The sequence below is a fragment of the Tachyglossus aculeatus genome (assembly GCF_015852505.1).
Source record: "Tachyglossus aculeatus isolate mTacAcu1 chromosome 12 unlocalized genomic scaffold, mTacAcu1.pri SUPER_6_unloc_1, whole genome shotgun sequence".
Lineage (NCBI taxonomy): Eukaryota > Metazoa > Chordata > Mammalia > Monotremata > Tachyglossidae > Tachyglossus > Tachyglossus aculeatus.
In genome coordinates, this window is record NW_024044828.1 from 12,414,013 (window position 1) to 12,435,099 (window position 21,087).

The 21,087-nt window shown below is 42.8% G+C and overlaps 1 protein-coding gene across 15 annotated transcripts in view; it reads right to left on the reverse strand.

Annotated features, from left to right (window-relative positions):
• The window catches only part of CELF2 (CUGBP Elav-like family member 2), a 452,584-nt gene that overhangs the window by 153,040 nt on the left and 278,457 nt on the right, over positions 1–21,087 (reverse strand). Inside the window, exon 1 of one of the 15 annotated variants that reach the window (XM_038741003.1) lies at positions 407–426. The exons of the other annotated variants lie outside the window; for them this stretch is intronic. The gene's annotated coding sequence lies outside the window, so the exon portion shown is untranslated. Of the gene's footprint in view, positions 1–406; positions 427–21,087 lie in introns of those variants that run through there. 15 annotated transcript variants of the gene reach the window in all.

The window sequence follows — 21,087 nt, forward strand, 5'->3', positions numbered from 1 at the left end:
TGCCCTTTAAGAACAGCTTTCCCACCTGCCTCTGCCAAACCACATCTTCTCAGGCCCTCAGCTTCCTGCTCAAATCTCACTTCTCCTTAAGGCGCTCCCGAATGACGTGAATCAAACCCATCCCACTATCTAGAAGCAGCGTGGGCCAGTGGAAAGAGCCCGGGCTTTGGAGTCAGAGGTCGTGGGTTCAAATTCCGGCTCTGCCAATTGTCAGCTGTGTGACTTTGGGCAAGTCACTTCACTTCTCTGTGCCTCAGTTACCTCATCTAGAAAAGGGGGATTAAGACTGTGAGCCCACTGTGGGACAACCTGACCACCTTGTAACCTCCCCAGTGCTTAGAACAGTGCTTTGCACATAGTAAGTGCTTAATAAATGCCATTATAAAATAAAATAAAAAATACCTACCCCAACCTCCCCTCCTCCTACTCCACGTCTTCCACCCTCCTGTCAATCATGTGCCACTGAATCTGTGGGTTTAACATTTGGGTTAGACTGTGGTAATATAACATATGAGCCTGTGATAATCTGGTAAATTTCCTTCATACATTTCTGCCTATCTTTTGAGGGTGGGGGAGAGGAAGAAGAGTGTCGAAGAGATAGGGGGAGGATTCTCTCATCACCCTGTCCTTATATGGTAAATTCCTTCAAGTTAAAGATTGTTCACTGCTTCCTGCCGGAGTATTACCTTGAGCAGTGACTGTAATAGAGTGGGTGCTACATAAAATTCTTTATGTAATGTTAACGATAATCTGTAATTTTGTTTACCATGAATTTAGTTAATTTGCTGTGAGACTTCCTGATATTCAGCAAGACCCAAGGGAGAGTGGTGGGGTGAGTGTGGGGGGGAAAGGTTGTGGAGGGGCTGAAGATTCAATGCTAACATTTCCTATTTTAGGAATAGACTCTGTAAGATGGCATCACTAATCTCACCAACACAGCATTCCTTTATCTGGACTCTAACTCTGGGACCACGGATTCTCTGGGGCTTGTTTTCCCCCAAATATTCAATTGTATTTATTGAGCACTTACTGTGTGCAGACCACTCTTCTAAGCTCTTGGGAGAGTACAATGCAACAATAAACATATTCTCTGCCCCCAAGGAGCTTACAGTCTAGAGGGGAGGACAATGAGGGGAGGACAATCTAGAGGTGTGTGGGGAGGGAGGTCACACATACTGCTAGCTCTCTGCCACCCTGAGACACTGAGAGTATTTGCTACAAAATTCATAGACAAAAGGCTCAAGCCTTATTTCACTCCTGCGCAAATCAGGGCCTCCCCCTTGCCTGCCCTCCACCAAGCCCCTATCTGTGGCTGTAAGTATTCATTCATTCAATCGTATTTATTGAGCACTTACTGTGTGCAGAGCACTGTACTAAGCACTTGGGAAGTACAAGTTGGCAACATACAGGGATGGTCCCTACCCAACAACGGGCTCACAGTCTAGAAGGGGGAGAATTACTTAAGAAGGAGAGGAGGGACCAATATAAATGACACATACTATTCTTGCAAAGATTGACAGGGGGCAGATAAACTTTCTCTGGATGGGATATGCATGAAGATAAATGGCTACTTGGTCAACAATGCTATTCTATCATCCTCCTTTGTATTTGGCTTTTTGGAAAGCTTTTTTATTTTTCCTTTATTTCCCCACTTTCACCACTAGGGAAATAAGGAAAAGCCCACAAGGAATCTTATTTCTCGAAGGCTAGGCACTTCTATGCAATGGGGAAAATATCTGCGAGGTCTCCGTTTATCTTCCTTGCCACCCCCCTGTCTCCATGCAGCCTCTACCACAGTGAGGTCTTCACCCCATGGAGCAGGAACAAAGGGATGGGATACTAATGAGGATGGAATCCTCCCATGAAAGAGGATGACCAGGGCCTGGATAATGATTTATGAAAAAGAAACATTTGGGTGATGGGGCCAGCCGCCTGGGACCCTGAGTAAGACAGGCTCTCTCTTGCCCTCTCTCCCTGGCCAATTTAATCTACCAGGCCCAGAGGTGACCCAGCCCAGAGGCCTAATCGATGACAAGGTGTCATCTGTATTGTGAAGGGCAGGGATTAAGCCTGCAAGAAGCTAGCTGGTTGTGGATGCTGCCAGAGCAACGTCTCTCTCAATTTGTGCCAATGTTCCTCCTAATAACCTAACTACTGTTCCATCATTTCAGTCAACTGACAGGCTACTCTTTCAGCAGGGCCTGGAACAGGTTTTAATATTGCTTACCCTTAAGTAATAGCACCTGAAGGCGACATTTTTATTTGGTTATCACAGTGAAATTTGGGAAACTAAGCAGCATGACAGAATAGGAGAAAAATCTAAGAACCCTCTAGGAAAGAGGGCTAGAGGGGCAATTCCAAATATTAATGAACCCTTCATCACCCCAACTACTACCTTGTCTGACTGCTACTGAAAAGCCAATTTCTCCATAACAACAATTGTGGTATTTGCTAAGCAGTGGGGTACGTGCAATTTAACGAGATCAGACCCAATCCCTGTTCCTTATGGGGCTCATAATCTAAGTAGGAAGGAGACCAGATATTGAATCCCAGTTTGGAGGAGGACATGGAAAAGGTAAGTGACTTGCCCAAGATCAAACAGCAGACAAGTGGCAGAGCTGGGATTAGACTCCAGATCTCCTGACTTCCTGCTGCTTTCCTGTTTCTCTTTTTAATACTACCTGAATTTGGTCAGATCAAAGGGCCCAGGTACATTCTGGGTAAATACCAAGGGTAAAACCCAAATCATTCAGCCACTCGGCAGGACTAACAGAATATGGTTATGCTTAGTAAAGTGAGGCCTGAATGGGAAGAAAGAGTGGGGATGGTGTCCAAGGTCCCCTGGACCTAGAGTATTTTCTCTGAAGAGACCTCTAACCACCCACACGTGTTTCAGAGCCTCTGCATTTCCCTCCCAAGTCCCTGTGAATCTGTGTGCTGCCATGGAGCTCAGCAGCAGGAGCTGAGGCAGAAGGAAGCTGGACAATTAAAATAATAATCCTGGACCTAAACATGTGGATGGCCACCCTACCTTTCGCCGTTTTGCTTTTCTTGATAATCCCACAACAGAATGAGCAGTGAATGCCAGACCAGAAGACATATCTTTTTATCTAGTGGGGCCGTTAGCTTGCTTTGAGTCATTGACTCTACGCTTCAGTTTCCACTCCGATTCATTCAGCAGGAAACAATGACCTTTCTGCTTGCAGTCTTACAACAATGTTTTGAGGAACTTCATTTTAATAACCATGCACTAATACTGATTGAGTGTCTACTCCGTGCAGATCGCTGTACTAAGTATGTGGGATAGTACAATAGAGATAGTAGGCAAGTCTTTAAATCCTTATAATCTAGGGAGTATTTAGTACCAGCAATTCACTAGCCAGTTATCAGTTAACACCCACACTTCAGTACCATAGTGGGGTGGTGAAGTAGTTAGAAGTGTGGGAGTACTTGCTGGGGCCACATCATCAATGATGGAGTTTTCTTGCAGAAGAACATTGTAGCGTGTCTCCCATGAAGGACAGAATTCTCCATCCCAAAATTTGTGGGATTGGACCAAGGGTCGTCCATCAGTTACTCCAGAGATTCCCTCATCAGTTAACAGAGCACTGAATTAAACCTTGACCCTTTCCAGCAGGCTGAGAATGTGGCTACCTACATCATTCAAGTGGAAAAACTCCTCTTAGGGGGAAATTTAACTAAATGTGACCCAAGGATTGAAAGAGAGAAGGGTTTTCCACAGTTACTTTAGGGAACTCACTCACTACTGGATCTGGCCACACACCTGCAAAGTGGTTTGAGGGGTCTACCGGCAAAAAAAGTTCCACACAAATGCATTGTTTTATTATTATTCCCATTACTAGGCTAAATCTTGAGGTGTTGGAAATCTAATAGAAGAAATAAAATTAGAGTCATTCATCTTTCCTCATGTTGACTCCCTCTCTAAGCATGTCCAGCACCTCTGGAGGGGTCCCTAGGAGAATGACCACATGCCCAAGATCTAGTTTTGTACAGAGAAAAGGCTATTAGGAAGCACATAAAAGTGAACATCATGAGAACAGGCCAGTCTAACCTAAACATGAAAGCAATACAACTTGGGATGTTTGGTCCCAAAGCTACCAGTGGAGTGGAAAAGTTTGCTGTTATTACAATAGTTAATAAACACAGAATGAGTATCAGGGAAAGTAATGGGACTGATATTTTCTAAAAATTGTTTAGTGGTATTTATCGAACACTTACTACAGGCAAAGCACTGTAACTATGTGTTTGGGAGGGTACAGTAGTAAGAAGAGTAAGAAGCAGTGTGGCCCAGTGAATAGAGCACAGGCCTGGGAGTCAGAAGGTAATGGGTTCTAATCCCACCTCTGCCACTTATCAGCTGTGTGTCTTTGGGCAAGTCGCTTAACTTCTCTTTGCTTCATTCACCTCATCTGTAAAATGGGGATTAAGGCTGTGAGCCCCACGAGGGACAACCTACCCCAGTGCTTAGAACACTGCTTGGCATATAGTAAGCGCTTATCAAATACCATTATTATTACTATTTGTTTGTTGTGTGACCATGGGCAAGTGACTTCACTTCCCTGGGCCTCAGTGACGTCATCTGTAAAATGGGGATTGAGACTGTGAGTCCCACGTGGGACAGGGACTGTGTACAACCCGATTTGCTTGGATCCACCCCAGTGCTTAGAACAGTGCCTGGCACACAGTAAGTGCATAGGAAGTATTGTTATTACAGTACCAAAGAGTAGGTATAGATTTTTCACCCAAATTCTTCCTCCCACTAGGGAAATGTTGGTACTCCCAGAGAACAAGCAATTGTGATCAATAAAACCTCATTAAGTCAACATTAGCTTAATCAAAAAAATGAACAGTTCAAAGCAGCATCCAACCCTAGGCTGATGATGCCCCACTGCCCTTTAATAAAATCCTGAATAATCTAAACTTGGTTAATTCAAAGTCCATTACTTTCTGCCCCCTTGTGTTTCTAATTAATGAGGTTTATTGATACTGGAGAAACCAACTACTTCTCATGAATACAAGTCTAAAAAACAACAACACATACATAAAACATTCCTTTCGTTGAGATGTTATTGTTTGGAAAATACCTGGTTTGCTTTGGCTGATGCCTTTTCCTGTTGCATATATCTTTGTATATGATGGAACCTTGGACTGTTTCAGTAGTTACATTTCTTCTTTAAAACACAACCATGAGAATGGAGAGAGGGGGTAAGTGGAGGCAACAAAATGAGTTTCTTTCTACAGGGACCCAAAATTGGCATTAAAACCTTCCCAGAGAAGAGCTACAAGCAGCACCCCAGTTTGGATAATGTCTGTTAATAAAGGCAGGAAGCAGGAAAAACCCATCCAGAGTCAATTCCAGAGGCCTCCTTAAGCATGCCAGATCTCTATGCACACGTCCCACTTTCTAAGGAACTCCTACCTCCCAGTGGTATATCAAAATAATTTTGTCCACTTTAGGGTAGGACAGATGTGCGAATGAAGCTTCAGAAATGGTAAAAAGAAAAAAAAATAATTCTTGTACCAAGTTTTGTATTTTCAAAGGGTTTCTGATTCCATTCATTCAACCATCCAACTTATTCATTTATTTGTGGTTATTGAATACCTATGGTGCAAAAAGGCCCCAGAACTGACTAATTCACTCACCTACAAGAGAACTGGTAAAACATTATTATCCCCATTTTACAGATGAGAAAATCAACAAAGAAGCCCTGCAACTCAGATACTCAATGTACCTAGGATGTCTTTTCAGTTGGTGATTTTTAGCTCCCAGACAATAAAAAACAGCTGAGTATGTTTGCTCTTTGACATTTTAATTTTAACCCTCTTGCTAGGATAAGATCACACTGTATGAAGAGTAACGCTTAGGTGGATCCCACTTAAAAATTAAAAAGAAATACATTATGGAGAGTACGGAAAAGAGTCATACTTGCAAACACTTTGCACATCAAGCGCCCATTTGGAAAGCACTTTTTATTTGGGCATATCCCTAAGAGCAGAGTTGGGTACGAGGGATTGGGAGGTACTACTGCAGCAATACCAGGGACCTTCTGTCTCTACCAGGAATTAATTTAACTGTCAGGTTCCCAGAATAAATTGTTTCTAATCCCAGCTCTAAGAGCTAAAACACTTGGCTCTTAAGACACCTGGTTATTTGGGAGCAGTTAGGACAGTTTTTGCAAACCACACTGCTCATTGCTTCAACCAGAAAGCACTGTCTGGAAAAAGCATTCACAACTCAAGGGCCGTTAAGTTGTACTGAAGGAAGACCATCCCAATACTTGCAAAAACACTGCTCTGGAAAAGTGCTTTGGGGGTCCTGTTTACTCTAGGTGACCATTTTCAACCACACGTCAGCTTTGGACTTCACTGGTCACCTCCGAATACCTCACCTTTCCAATGTGATTACTGCAAACCTGGACAAATGAGATTTTAGGTATTCAGTGCACATCTGGACCTGCCTGAATTCACCGAAGAAAGAATAATAATTCATTTGCCATCAAGGTGGAGGCTACCAGAACTTCTAAAATTTTAGACTGAGACTATTGGGCCAGGTCAAAATGCTTGAGCGAACTGAATTAGCTGTGTCAACAAGGGCCTCAAGTCACCATGTATTTTCACAAGTGCCTTTCCCTGTGGAGAACCTAACAAATTTCTGTTTCTTCCTTCAAATACCATTTAGACGTGGCTCAGGGAGGTGGGAAAGTTGAGGTTCAGAAAGGCCAACTCACAGCAGTTGCATGGGACTAGGCCTCTCTGCCTCTCCACAGTCCCACTTTTGGTGAGAGAATGTTTTTGCACCTGAAAGTCAAATAAGAGTAAGTAGGAGAAATCTCTGAGCTCCTTTCCCACCCGTACATAGATAACGTATTTAGGAAAAAAAAAGCCCAAGGAACTCTCTTTTGTTCACCCCACCCACAACACTTACGTACATAGCCATAATTTATTTTAATGTCTGTCTCACCCTCTAGACTATAAACTCCTTGTGGGCAGGATACAGGTTTACCAAATCTGTTATACTGTACTCTGTTGAGCACTCAGTATGCTGCCTGCCCACAAGGAGTTTATAGTCTAAAGGGTGAGACAGATTGATCAATTACAAGCCAATCATATGGTCCTTAACTCTCACAAGATGTCTTGGGCAGGGCTTCTCTATCAATGTCTTTTTTTTCTCCCCCAAAAGCGCAATCTTATGTTGAGATGCCATATCCCCAATATACCAGTGGCATGTTGCACTGGGGAGACACCTGCTGCCTTTCCGCAGAAAGCATAATCAGCATCATCCTGGAGTGTCCTAGCCGGTCCACGGTGAGGAATGTCAATCTCTCAGAGGGCAGCTAGTTTAATTTCATCTTCATGGCTGGGAGCCCAAGGAGAGCATTTAGTGTTCTCCATGCTAGATCCCTCGGAGACTCTGTCTGAATTCAAGTGCCCGATAAATGATGCTGCTACTGCTGCTGCTACTACTACTACTACTACTACTACTTCTACTACAATAACAAAACACCCACTTTGTAAGGCCAAAGACCACATATGGGATGTTAGGTGACAACGAAAATCCATTAATACAGGTCAGACGTCTTTCCATCCAGTAGATGGCGAACACATTCACATGCAAGTGAAAGAATCCAAATCCCTCACAGTCCACGTGCACTAACCTCTCAATGGATGCCTTGCACGGACTTAGTTCATATTCCACTTATAGGCATCCATTCCAAAATTTACACTTCAGGGAGATTTGCTTGCCTGTCAGTTCCAATTTTTAATTTAGACGCAGGGAGCGAGGTAGTATGCCCTCTAAAGCTGCCTTGGTGGCGAATTCAGAACCTGAGTTATTTTGAAAAAAGTTAAGCAGTTATCTAGAAGCAGTTGACCACTTAGTATTAATGACAGTAATTATTAATGTGATGAACTAATTAGACGTACTTACAAAGAAGTGTTCTTTCAGTGCAGGGAGAGTAATACATTAGCTCTGTTTTTATTTGATTACACATACATTTTTGCATTTATAAGGCTGGCACTAAAATTATAACAGGACCATGTGTTTAAATTCAGGACATGCACATCATCTGTTTTCTTGTCAGCAACCTCAAGATAAGACTTTTCAACACGCTCTCCCTGCTTTTACTAAGTTCAAACAGTATTCCAGGTTTCTGTTAAAAAAAAACAACCCAAAAAACCCCACAAAGCAAAAGTACATTCTTTAAAAATCAAAATTCAAGACCTCGACAACACAGATGTTTGCAATATAGAACAAGTAGCAGCAGGATGGAAAAGGAAAAGTACGGACCTAGATCAGGCTTCCTGTTTGCAAGCTCATCCTATCCTCAGAGCCTCGATGGGCTCGCCAAATAGAGGAGAACTGAAGATATCACCCCCCTGGAGGTCTCTATAATAAATAGCTCACAAACTCCTTGCCTCTTTCCAATTTCAAATCGTACGTGAACAATCATATCCAGATTTGATTAGCCTTCATATCAACTACACCAAATTTATTAAATTACTCTTTAATTGTTTTGAAACCCAACACTCACTGCATAAAATAAATTACAATTTTACAGAATCTGGCATATCTGCTTCTCATGCTCTTTCACTCTCTCTCACAAACACAATTTTACCAGTTGCTTAATATCTGAGAATACCCTTGGATGATTTCAAAACACTGAAATACTTCGTAAGAGGGGATCCATAAAAAAATAAACATTTTTAATCTGAAGATCATGGAACCAGTCCTCAGAATAATGCCAGTGTCAGTTAGTGTTTATTTTTCTGAAATTTGAAATTCTCAATTAAAACTGACTTTCACATTCAATTTGCCCACTTTTTTTTTAAAAGCTACATTGCCTAACCCCTGAAATAAATGGCAATAGAAATGGGATTATTTCCCAAACCACAATGGGTATAATTCCAAGGGGTTGAGTATCATAACAACAAAATCCCCCTTAACAGATTAAAAAAAAGCCATTTCTTCATTTTTTGACACTACATCTGGCACATTGAATACAGATGATCGTTTGTTTATATATCTGTCTAACTGCCTTTCCCAAACACAGCCAGATGGAGCCTTTCAGAATCAAATTAATTTCAGATTAATTCACTCTGGACCCACTCCAGTTTCATGACTTTACGCTTTGAGGCACCATCCAAATTGATTTAGAGTCATGAACTTAAAAGAGCACAGGTCCTTAGCTAGAAAGGGAAAAATAGTAGTATGGAATCACACATGCATCTCCCATTTGCAAAAATAAAAATCTGTGCAGCCACCACAAACCGGCATTTCAAGGACCCATCCGATTTTTATAGTGTCATAATCATCCAGATGGAATTTCCTTTTCCATCCAAATAGCATCAGAGTGAGTTTTACATTTACAGTGCCATAATGTCTTGAGAGGCCGCCAATAAAAATTAGCAACCTAATTACAAACACCAGAACCAAAGATGTTGTGGTCAATTCGCCATACAAACAGCAAGGCAACATATGATGGCAGAGAGCTGACACCAGCAAAATTGCCCTCTCTCTCTCTCTCCACTGCTGGAGCTATCTAAGGGACTATAAACAAATCTAACAGGGCTTTGCATACTGTCAATCTTGGTGGATGCCTTTATTATCTCACTTGTTTCAATTGCAATTTGAGTTTCCATGGAGACACAACAGTCAGCTCTAGAAAATTATAAGATAAATGTCAGGCAGTGATAACGGTGTTAATGAAGCTTCGTTGACAAGCAGCTCTGTGCTTCAAATAATAAGCTTATTTCTATTAGCATATGTATAACCTGTCAAAAAACACTAGAACAGGATGAATATTAAAAATTAAATAAAACAAAAAAAAAGAAAAACTCCTCCTTCCCCCCAACCCCCAGATGCAGCAATATGTGGTTGAGTATTGATAGCCAACCTAGCTTGGGAAGTAATCACTTTTGAATTTGACGTCTGGATTTCTCTTTTGGAATTGGATGTTCTACAATTACTGCTGACATCGATCATCAGTCGCCTTATAACTTGAAGCTGGTGTTTTCTGTTTCTGAGTTACAAGAAGCCAGGCAAAAACCTGATGCATAGGCCATATCGGTATACCAGCTTCGAGCGGTCCACTCTGACACATGTGTGTGTCTGTGTATTTGGGAAAGTATCCATTCATAATTAGATACCTCCACGTCTCTGTCTTTGTTCTCACCCCTTTGTTCTGTCAGGTTCCCTATTAAGGATACGGCTCCCTTCACAATCGGACTCTCTTCCCAGGGAGCTGGCGCTTCCCTCACTTCTCTCCCTGAGATGGCCTGACAGCCTCTAGATACTGAGGTCCCAGCATAGTTGCTTTCTCGGCTCCATCTTCCACCTCCTCTTCTTCCCTTCCCCCTCCCACTTGACTCCTGGTTCCATCGTCTCCCAAGGTCCAGCAATTAGCCAATCACTGTCAGAAAACTGCCTTGGCCAATCCAAGTTCTCTACAGAGACAATTTCTACTTTGTACATAAATATCCACAGCATAGACTAGTGGATACAGCATGTGTCTGGGAGTCAGAAGGACCTGGGTCCTAATTCCAGCTCGGCTACTTGACTGTTACATGACCTTGGGCAAGTCACTTAACTTCTCTGTGCCTCAGTGACCTCATCTGTAAAATGGAAATTAAGACTGTTAGCCCCATGTGGGTCATGGATTCTGTCCAACCTGATTAGCCTGCATCTACCCCAGGGCTTAATACAGAGCCTGGCACAAACAAAGTAAGTGCTTAACAAATACCATTAAAAATTTTTTTTTATAATATTTGTTTAGTGGGAATGGCTAATGTAGAAACTCTGCTCTTTAATCACCCTCTCCTTGAATTACCCCCAGAGAGGTGGTGGATTGCTGACTCAAAACCCTTCTTCGCTCAAGACAGGAAGAGGGCAGTTCATGAAGGAAATTACTCAAGTGGCAGCTAGCTCTGCTTTTTTTTTTAAAAAAAACCCCTCTGTTCCTGCAAAGTGCTGACTTGCTCAGGGGTACCAAACTGCTTGCACCACCCCTGTAGCTGGCTCTGGTTAGGGGTGTGAGCTTTCCTTCTTGCCTTGGAAAATGAAAAGCTGGTTATGGCACTGCCTTTACCACCTAGATTTTTTTTTCCCCACCCTCCTGGGGGCACCCCCAGGCCGCTGGTCATTTAACCCCTACTAAGTGTCCTTTGTGTGTGATATGCAATACTGGTTGCTACAACTTCTTCCAAGCATGACTTGCAAGTATGAAACCCATTTATAGTCACTATGATTTCAGCATAATGCCGATGCAGTGCCATAGTGGCACAGAACAGAAGGTGGTTGCCTAGTGAGTCACCTTGGTGGACTCTGTGCAGTAGGGACTCAATACCTATCTTCCCACTCACTTGTTACACAGTGAGGTACAGGTAGGGAAGCAGCATGGCCTAGTGGATAGAGCATGGTCCTGGGAGTCAGAAGGACCTGGGCTCTAATCCCGGCCCTGCCACTTGTCTGCTCTGTGATCTTGGGCAAGTCACTTAACTTCTCTATGCCTCAGTTACCTCACCTGTAAAATGGGGATTAAGACTGTGAGCCCCGTGTGGGACAGGGACTGTGTCCAACTTGATTAACTTGTATCTACCCCAGCACTTAGAACAGTGCTTGACACATGGTAAGTGCTTAACAAATACCATCACTATCAGGAGAGTAAGAAGGGTACACAGGGGTTCTCAGACCAGGGCTGGTCCACTGTTTGTGATGGGGTACTCTATCAAGTATCCTTCACCCCACAAGCAGTCTGCCCCACCTTTTGTGTGACCTCAGCAGGGAATCTTTGTCAGAGGAGAAACAACTTCTAGGCAGTGGACCTGATCCCCCTGCCCCACCAGTATCCCGGCTACACTGACCCTGAGAACACCTCACCCCACCTGTCTCAATACTCCTCGTTCCCTCCCTTCTAAACACGGAGTGGTTCCCAACCACGCTGAGCTCCATGCCCAAGGTTCCGACTTCCACCTTGGAAAAGAACACGGCAGGTCCCTCTGAGGCCATGGGCATAGGTTCACAATCAGCATTACTCTTGGCTGCTGTGTTCAGGCATATGCCGACTGGGAAACCAAGTCATTTCAGTGGCAGTCATTAGTGGTTTGGGGGAATATGCCCTATGGGGCAGGATTGATGGGAAACAAAATTCCAAACACCCCCTCCCTGTTCTCTCCCCTGCCCCCCCCAACCAAAAAACACACCTCCCCCACCATATTTTCATTTTAATCCAATTTGTGATGAGGGACTTAGGGTTTCAAAGAATGCAATTAGAAAGGAAGCCAAAAGGAAAATGATATTATCATATTCAATGGGGCTTATTCAAGAAAACAAAGGCAACACAACTACCTATTTGTCTGGATTATGAAGTCTCTCATGCATTATTAAAGCCTGATTTTAAAACCACCATCCTAAATTTAGGCAACAAAATAATCTGATCCTTTCACACTGACAAACTGCAAATGAGGGAAATTATAGGGAGGAGGTTCAGGATGGAAATAAGATCATAATTTAGATGGGACAGTGGTGTGAGCAGAAGGATCTAGGGAAAAAGGTGGGGGGAAATTCAGGATAAAAACAATTTTTTCTTCATATTTTCTTCAATGAATACCGAGCAGAATCTTTTGAAAACTGGACTCATCACAACTGGAATAACTTCATCCCCATGTTGTATTTCTCTCAGAACAAACATCTAATAAATATACTGCTCCTGTACTTCAACATTATATTGAAAAGGCAGTAAAATAAAAATGATTTGAGGAGCAACTCCCATTAACATGAGGTCATTAAGACCCCAAGTTATAAAACAGCCAATTTTCTAAACAATTTGTAATGGCTTCTTGGTTCCATTAGTATTTTGGATGACAAAGTTCATGTTTATACAACTATGAAAATGTTTGTTATGTAAAAAATGGGGTCACAAAATTAGTAGCCACAAAGTCAGTGAAGGATCTCAAACCACAATAAGGTTTATAAAATAATCGTTCTTGGATATGTGTGGTGGGAGAGGGACACGTCACACATAAGATGCTACATTTACCCTGCTGCAATTAATCTGTTCTTCCCCAAGGCCAAAGTGAGGGCAAAAATTAGAAAATGTGTCACTTGTCAATAAAAACAACAGAGAAATCACCACACACAACTACTACCGCCACCTTTTAAGCCAAGAGTTTAAAAGGAAAACCTCACAAGAGTTTGATGACCCTAAAATAAAAACCATATTTCCCTAATAAAACAATCTAATTCCTTCCCAGAGTCATGTGGCAGTGATTTAGGGAAAGCACTCTTTGTCTTGAAAAGTTGGATATCCGTCCCATGTTTTGGGTTTCCATGGTATTGTAAGCATATTTAACAGTAGGAAAACATTAGGATACAACCATTTTGGAACTTCTCACCAGCTGACATGAAAATATGCCTGGAAATTGAACACAAATGAATACCTAAGGTCATAGTAAATACTTGTGTCAGGGGAGAATTTAACATGATGAGGTAACTTCCTAATTATGTAACCATATCGACACACGTATTTTGAGAACAGCTTATCTTGGTGGGTGTTTCCCATAGCGGTTTCATTAGCAGCCAAAAGGAATTGTGATCTCTGTGGACATCTTGGATACATTCCAGGCAAGATATACACAGGGAAGTTGAAATGCCAGAAAAAGAGGGAGGAAACAGGAGAAAGGATGAGAATAACAGATGAGTCCCAGAATCATGCCCGTAAAGTGAAAAGTCTTTGTGCTTTCTCTTGCCATTTCTTCTGGAAATCTAAACTCCTGGTGCAGTGAGACTAACATTTACGAGTACTACACATAAAAACGGATTTGTCATAAGGGGGCAAGGCAGGAGGGCAGAAAGGCCTCATGGATGACGGTGTGATTTGGAGACCGAGCGGCTTAGCTGTGTGGGTCAGAAAAAAAATTCAGGCTGAGAAATTACTGTATCATTATTATTTGTCTTAATAATTTAGACGGGGTGGAAACACTGGGGCATAACTCAGTGGAAGGTTATTTGTGTCTCGTGCCCACATAGGCAATCATGATGAATGGGCTCCAGCTGGGAAGCAGTTCATCTGTGAACCTAGGATGTCGAGATTTACTGAAGCAATTTTTAATTCACTAACAGGGTATTATTGACAGGCTATTTTAAGGCATGTCAGTGTCTTTTAAAACAGGTTTGACACAACTATTTGTGTGAGGGATGAGTTTGCCAGATAGGCACAGGGCTATTAGCTTGCTTTTCCCTTTTCCTTTCTAAAAAACAGCAACAAAAAAAGCCAACAGGTTGGCTGCAAGGGGTCCCTCATCTGTCTTTCGGAAAAGGACTATAAACGCGGGCATAGACTAGCACTGAAATCAATTACAGAACCACATAAGTATGAAATCGTTCATTATTAAAACTACTATAAATGGCTCCGGAGTCTAAATACAGATGATTACTTCATGTAGCCATGATCGATCTCTAGAGATAGAGGTGACACTGCTGGGCTTGTCCAGCCTGCCACCCCACTTTATCAGCCAGCCGAATGATAAACAGTCCCTGATTTTTATTACAATTCTTATCTATCCACAGCCTAATTTCTTGAAAACTCAGCAGATGGTATTAGCAAGTCTGCCCAGGGCTAAAAGGATGGGAGAAAGATGCCTAACAGGAAAAAAAAAAAACTTTATCCTAGTGCTTGTGGCTCTTTCAAATGCTCCCACCTAATTCTTTCTTGCTTCCTGTTCTCATGAAATGGGTGGCTCCTCCTGACTCCCTGACTTGTATTTTTTTTAAACTACATTTGTTAAGCACTTACGTATGTGCCAGGCACTATTTTAAGCACTGGGGTAGATACAAGATAATCAGGTTGGATATGATCCATGTACCCTATGGGGCCCACAATCTGAATGCCCATTTTACAGATGAGGTAACGGGCACAGAGAAGTTAATTGACTTGCCCAAGGTCACACAGCAGACAAGTGGCAGAGCCAGAATTAGAACCCAGATCCTTCTGACCCCCAGGCCCATGCTCTATCCACTGGGCCATGCAGCTTCTCTGTGCTGACTGTGTTACCCACCTGAAAGATCAGGTGCACGGGTGATGACGTGCCATGTGAACAAATGAGATTCTGCAACATCAGACATATATATGAGTATATTATTTCACTAGACTAGAGTTCTGCTAGACTAAGTAACCTGAGGGTAGGGATCAGGTCATCCATCTCTACTCCCTCAAGCGCTTAGTGTAGAATATGGCACACAGTTGGCACAATTAGTACTATTGATAAAGATCATTCAGTCCAGATTACAAAGCTCCAGAGAACTGAGCCAGGCAAATGGGAATGGAACACATGCCCTTCCCACAAAAAAAACCAAAACATTTTAATTACAAAAGCTCCCTCGACTTGCTTGTTCCCCTAGCATTATTTCAGGAAATAAATTTTCAAGAAAAAGAAAATAGACACTTTCTGGGTTGGTCAATATAAGCAGTGCCCTACAATGATAGTAATAATAGTAGTAGTAAAAGTGATAACGACAATAATAATAGTGAAGTGCTTACCATGTGCAAAGCACTGTACTAAATGCTGGAGTAGAAACAAGATAATCAGGTGGGGCACAGTTCCTGTACCACAAGAGATTCACAGGCTAAGTAGGAGGGAGAAAAAGTATTTAATTCATACTTTACAGATGAGGAAACTGAGGCCCAGAGAAGTTAAGTTACTTGCCCAAGATCTGAAAGTCTGCAAGTGCTGGAGCAGGGGTTAGAAGCCAAGTCCCCTGATTCTCATGCCTGAGCTCTGTTAGGCATCCACTTGGGTTATAGCAGAGGTTTAAGAGTATACGGGCTACTTTTGATTAAACCCAACCATCCAGCCATGACTTATGACTCAACCTTTTTCTAAAACCAAATTAGAGCTTGTGAGCATCGATGATGGGAGGAGATTTCAACTTGGGCACTAAGATGGAATATACTTTTCTCGGCTCCACCTATTCCAGCACCAAATAACTCACATACTGAATAAGAAAGAATACCTCAGCTACATCCTCTCCTCTCCCAAGTCTACGACTGTCACCTCTAAGGACCACACTAGAGCCTCTAAATAATTATAATTCACGAACATGTTTAATTATGTGAACTGTTAGGATTTAAGCCCAAAGTTCATTTAGTGTTTATCTTTATTTGCTAGGCACTTCGTGTAAATTTGGAAAAGTAAAAATTCTAATTTTCCTTTAGAAAGTATAGCTTTCACCTACAGCATCTCTGTGAAATGATTAGAACTGATCCTTGACATTTTCCTCTTGAATTCACGAAGCATCTCTCTTTTCATCTACTTCTTTCCTCCCCTCTTACAACCACTTTGAAAAATGGAAGCCATCATAATATTGGCCTAGCAGTGCAGTTGCATCCTGCAAACATTCATACAGACACACTTCTCACTGTTGGTGAAGGGGCCAGGATACAATCATGAGAATCACTAGGAGAGCTGCCCCAAAAGGGGATTTTCTAAATCACTGTTGAGATTCTTGGGCTCACCTACAGCAAATAAACAAAGAAACAAACCACAAAGGAATGGATGGAGTGAGTTGGCCTTGGTTTTTAAGGACTCAATTCAATTTGTCACCCATTTAATACAAACACCCAAACCCAAATCAAAACTGGACCTACAGAAGCAGTGTGGCTCCGTGGATAGAGCACGGCCCGGGAGTCAGAAGGACCTGGGTTCTAATTACAGGTCTGCCATATCTCTGCTGTGCAACCTTGGACAAGTCACTTCACTTCTCTGGGCCTCAGATACCTCATCTAGAAAATGGGGATTAAGACTGTGAGTCCCATGTCAAACAGGGACTGTGCCCAACCTGATTTGCTTGTATCAACCCAAACGCTTGGTACGGTGCCTGGCACATAGTAAGCATTTATCAAATATCATTTTCACACAAGCTCTTCTGTTCATTCATGCATCTTCTGCAAGAATTGCCATTGTTGCACCTGATCAATGGCGGCCTGTATGTCAATGAAAATGGCTAACCTGCAGGCTTATCCCTCAAATTGAATGAACAATCTCTTCACTGCTTTACATGGGGCCTAACTACCACTGATGGTCAATAAGAGGAAGGTATATGGCAGAAGCACGGGAAGCAACCCAGGGCCTTAGGGTGCTATATTGAAATTTAGGTCCCACCACTGAGATGCTAGGTGACCTTGGGTACATTCCTCTTCTCCAGGATTGTTTTCTCCATCTGTAAAATGGTCAAGTAATTAAAGCTCTGAGAAGGAATACATTACAGAATGGAGTAAGTTACAGAACCATCTTCTCAAGCAGCATGCTCATGGCTTTCATTTGACAGTCATCCCTGTATAAAGTATTTCTTAATGACAAAGTTTGCCCAGGTTCTGAATGAGGTAAGTCATGTTAATGTACCCTTGAATGAGGTACATTCATCCCTTACATTGTAAGGGATTCTCTACTCTGCTCAAAATGGACTCTAACCATGGTGCTACTCACCAAGCTCCGGCAGTTACATCTTTGATGGAACTGTAATGCTTGCTGGAAATTTGGGATTTGGAGGCTTTTTGAGTAAAAATTTTGTGTTGCAGGTGAGTGGGTAAATTTCAGAGTGGTCCATTGTGTGTCCCTTTTGCTAGCTTGTGTGATGGAAAACTGACCTCCTCAAAAAAAAAAATTAGAATTGTTCTGAGGGAAGAGCACTTTACTGAAGGAAAAACAAGCAGAAAGTCTGAAGCAGTGGTTGAAAATGGAAAATTCTGGTTGAATTATAACCACTTGCAAAGGGTTAAATGATTTGCGTTAGAACTACATCTTTCATTGTCACCCTCCTAATCCCCATTTCCACCACTGATTTAATATCTTGGTCCCTCTGCTCATTTATAAAGATCCCACTAAGTCAAATACCATTTGGGTTAACTGCATCTCTCACCCACTCTATCTTCCTCATTAAAATGGGCACTTCCTTACTTTGTACACATGCAGCAGTGTGCCCTGAGTGCCTGTCTGAGAAGAAGCTTTTATTTTCCCACCCAGAAGAAGCTGCAACAGTGTATAAAGGGAACCCTGTCAGGGTAAAATTACTTAGGAATGGGGGTGTTCATCCTGAAAATCTAAATTGAGGTTATCTGATTATGTTGAGAGTCAGTTTTTTTGCATTGCCATAGTTGTAAGAACCCTGTAGGAATGAACTCCAGAGGAATCCTTCAATGTTGGTAAGACTATCATCAAGGAATTCAGCTAGCAATATTTCAAGGATACAGCCATTAAGGCATGACAGAATGCATTTTAGTTGTCCATTAATACTTCTCTCCAGTGCACTTTGTGAGTTCCCTCAACCATCTGACTACACTTTAGTGGCTAAACAAACCACATCTGGGACAATAATAGTAACAACACGCTGTATTTATTCAAAGTGGAGAGAACAGAAAAAAAAGGTTAAGGATGAAATGAGAAGAAACCCCTTCTCTCTAAACACTTGGCTTAAAATGCTTTTCCTCCAAGCAAGTTTTCCTTTAATAATTTGAATCTCTTAGTTCCTAGTTAAGAGCTGACCCTTTCTCTTCTCCCCCCCAGCCTCCCAGTTATCTCATTTTCAGAATGTGTGTGCTGATGTTTATGTAAATAAGTCTTATCTGTGTCAGGGTGATGTTGCAGGGCTAAGTCCTTTAGGAGAATTCACATAGCTATGGGTCCAACAGACTGCTAAAATGGGTTAACATTACCTTCAGGTATTCAATAACATTCAATTAAATACCACAATTTAGTTGACAGAAGGAGGAAGGGGTTAGGTGGCAAACTGCAGACAGCTTAGCTAACGGGAGAGAACTAGGATGCTCTGCTTGGCATTTTTCAAGAAAGCTTTTTTGTCTTCATGAGCTAAGACCAATGCCGTTCTGGGGATGACTTGCTCTCTGTTTGCTGCACGTCTTCATCTCACTGGAGGGAAGAGTTTCTTTAAAAATGTGTATTCTTTTATTCATAGGGAGAGGAGGGCTCCATAATACCTGTTTCTTCCATAAAGCTCCATGTGGGAAAGGATCACAACTACCATCTTTGTATTTTCCCAAGTGCTTAATACAGGGCTCTGAATTGATTGACTGAGGTCTCCCCTCTGCCCTAATAGTAGTAGTGACAGTACTTACTGAAGATTTTGATGCACAGTACCAAACACTTGGGAAGGTATAAAGGACATTCCCTGTCCACAAGGAGATGACATTCTAATAGGAGAGACAGGCATTTTACAAGCTGTGAAATCAGAACAAATGGAATGTTCCATCAAAAAATATACATATCTACACAAAAGTGAGAGGTGGAGGATGGGTTGGAACACCACTGTTTCAATGGGCAGTCAGCCAGTCAATCATATTTACTGAGTGCTTACTGTGGGCAGAGCACTGTACTAAGTGCTTGGGAGAGTACATTATAACGATAACTGACACAGTCCATGCCCAAAACAAGTTTACAGTCTACAGGCAGCCCAGTGAGGAAAGGAAGATGCAAGCTCCACTCATTTCAGTTCATTCTCTGTGGCACAACATCCCAGACAGAACACTGAGATTGTGAACTCCACTAAGTCAAATAAGCAGCAGAGAACCCAGAGTTTGTATTGCGGAGTGGTGTGCCACAATCAACAAGGGAGCACGAAGACACAATATGATGTGTCTTCTGATGTGGTTGCAGTGCACAGCTGTTCTGTTCCATGGAAGAGAATGCTCCTCAAACTGTAAGCTCGTTATGGGAAGGGAACATGACTGCTAATTCTATTGTATTGTACTCTCCCAAGTGCTTAGTACAGTGCTCTGCACATAGTAAGTGCTCAATAAATATCATTGATTGGTTGATTGGCTTTCTTATGATGCTTGCTTCTGGCCACAGAAGGACTGAGTCAACGATCTGGCCCCCTACTTCAGTAATAAAATTGAATCCATTAGGTCTGAACTCCCCAAAGTCACTCCCCCCCCGGCCCTTCTCCAACCCCCCAGGCTCTCAACGCTCTCTGCTACTCTCCCATCCTTCCCAGCAGTATCCTCAGAGGAGCTCTCCTCCCTCCTCTCTAGTGCTACTCCGGCCACCTGTGCTTCTGACCCCATTCCCTCTCATTTCATGAAATCTCTCGCTCCGTCCCTTCTCCCCTCCTTAACTTCCATCTTCAACTACTCACTCTCCACTGGTTCCTTCCCCTCTGCCTTCAAACATGCCCATGTCTCTCCCATCCTAAAAAAACCTTCTCTTGACCCCACCTCACCTTCTAGCTATCGCCCCATCTCCCTCCTACCATTCCTTTCCAAACTCCTTGAACGAGTCATTTACATGCACTGCCTCGAATTCCTCAGTGCCAACTCTCTCCTCGACCCCCTAAAATCTGGCTTCCGTCCCCTACATGCCACCGAAATTGTCCTCTCAAAGGTCACCAATGACCTCCTGCTTGCCAAATCCAACAGCTCCTACTCTATCCTAATACTCCTCGACCTCAGCTGCCTTCGACACTGTGGACCACCCCCTTCTCCTCAACACGCTATCCAACCTTGGCTTCACAGACTCCGTCCTCTCCTGGTTCTCCTCTTATCTCTCGGCCATTCATTCTCAGTCTCTTTTGCAGGCTCCTCCTCCCCCTCCCGCCCCCTTACTGTAGGAGTTCCTCAAGGTCAGTTCTTGGTCCCCTTCTGTTCTCAATCTACACTCACTCCCTTGGTGACCTTATTCGCTCCCACAGCTTCAACTATCATCTCTACACTGATGACACCCAACTCTACATCTCTGCCCCTGCTCTCTCCCCCTCCCTCCTGACTCGCATCTCCTCCTGCCTTCAGGACATCTCCATCTGGATGTCTGCCCGCCGCCCAAAACTCAACATGTCCAAGACTGAACTCCTTGTCTTCCCTCCCAAACCCTGCCCTGTCCCTGACTTTCTCATCACTGTTGACTGCACTACAATCCTTCCCGTCTCACAAGCCCACAACCTTGGTGTCATCCTCGACTCCACTCTCTCGTTCACCCCTCACATCCAAGCCGTAACCAAAACCTGCCGGTCTCAGCTCCACAACATTGCCAAGATCCGCCCTTTCCTCTCCATCCAAACCGCTA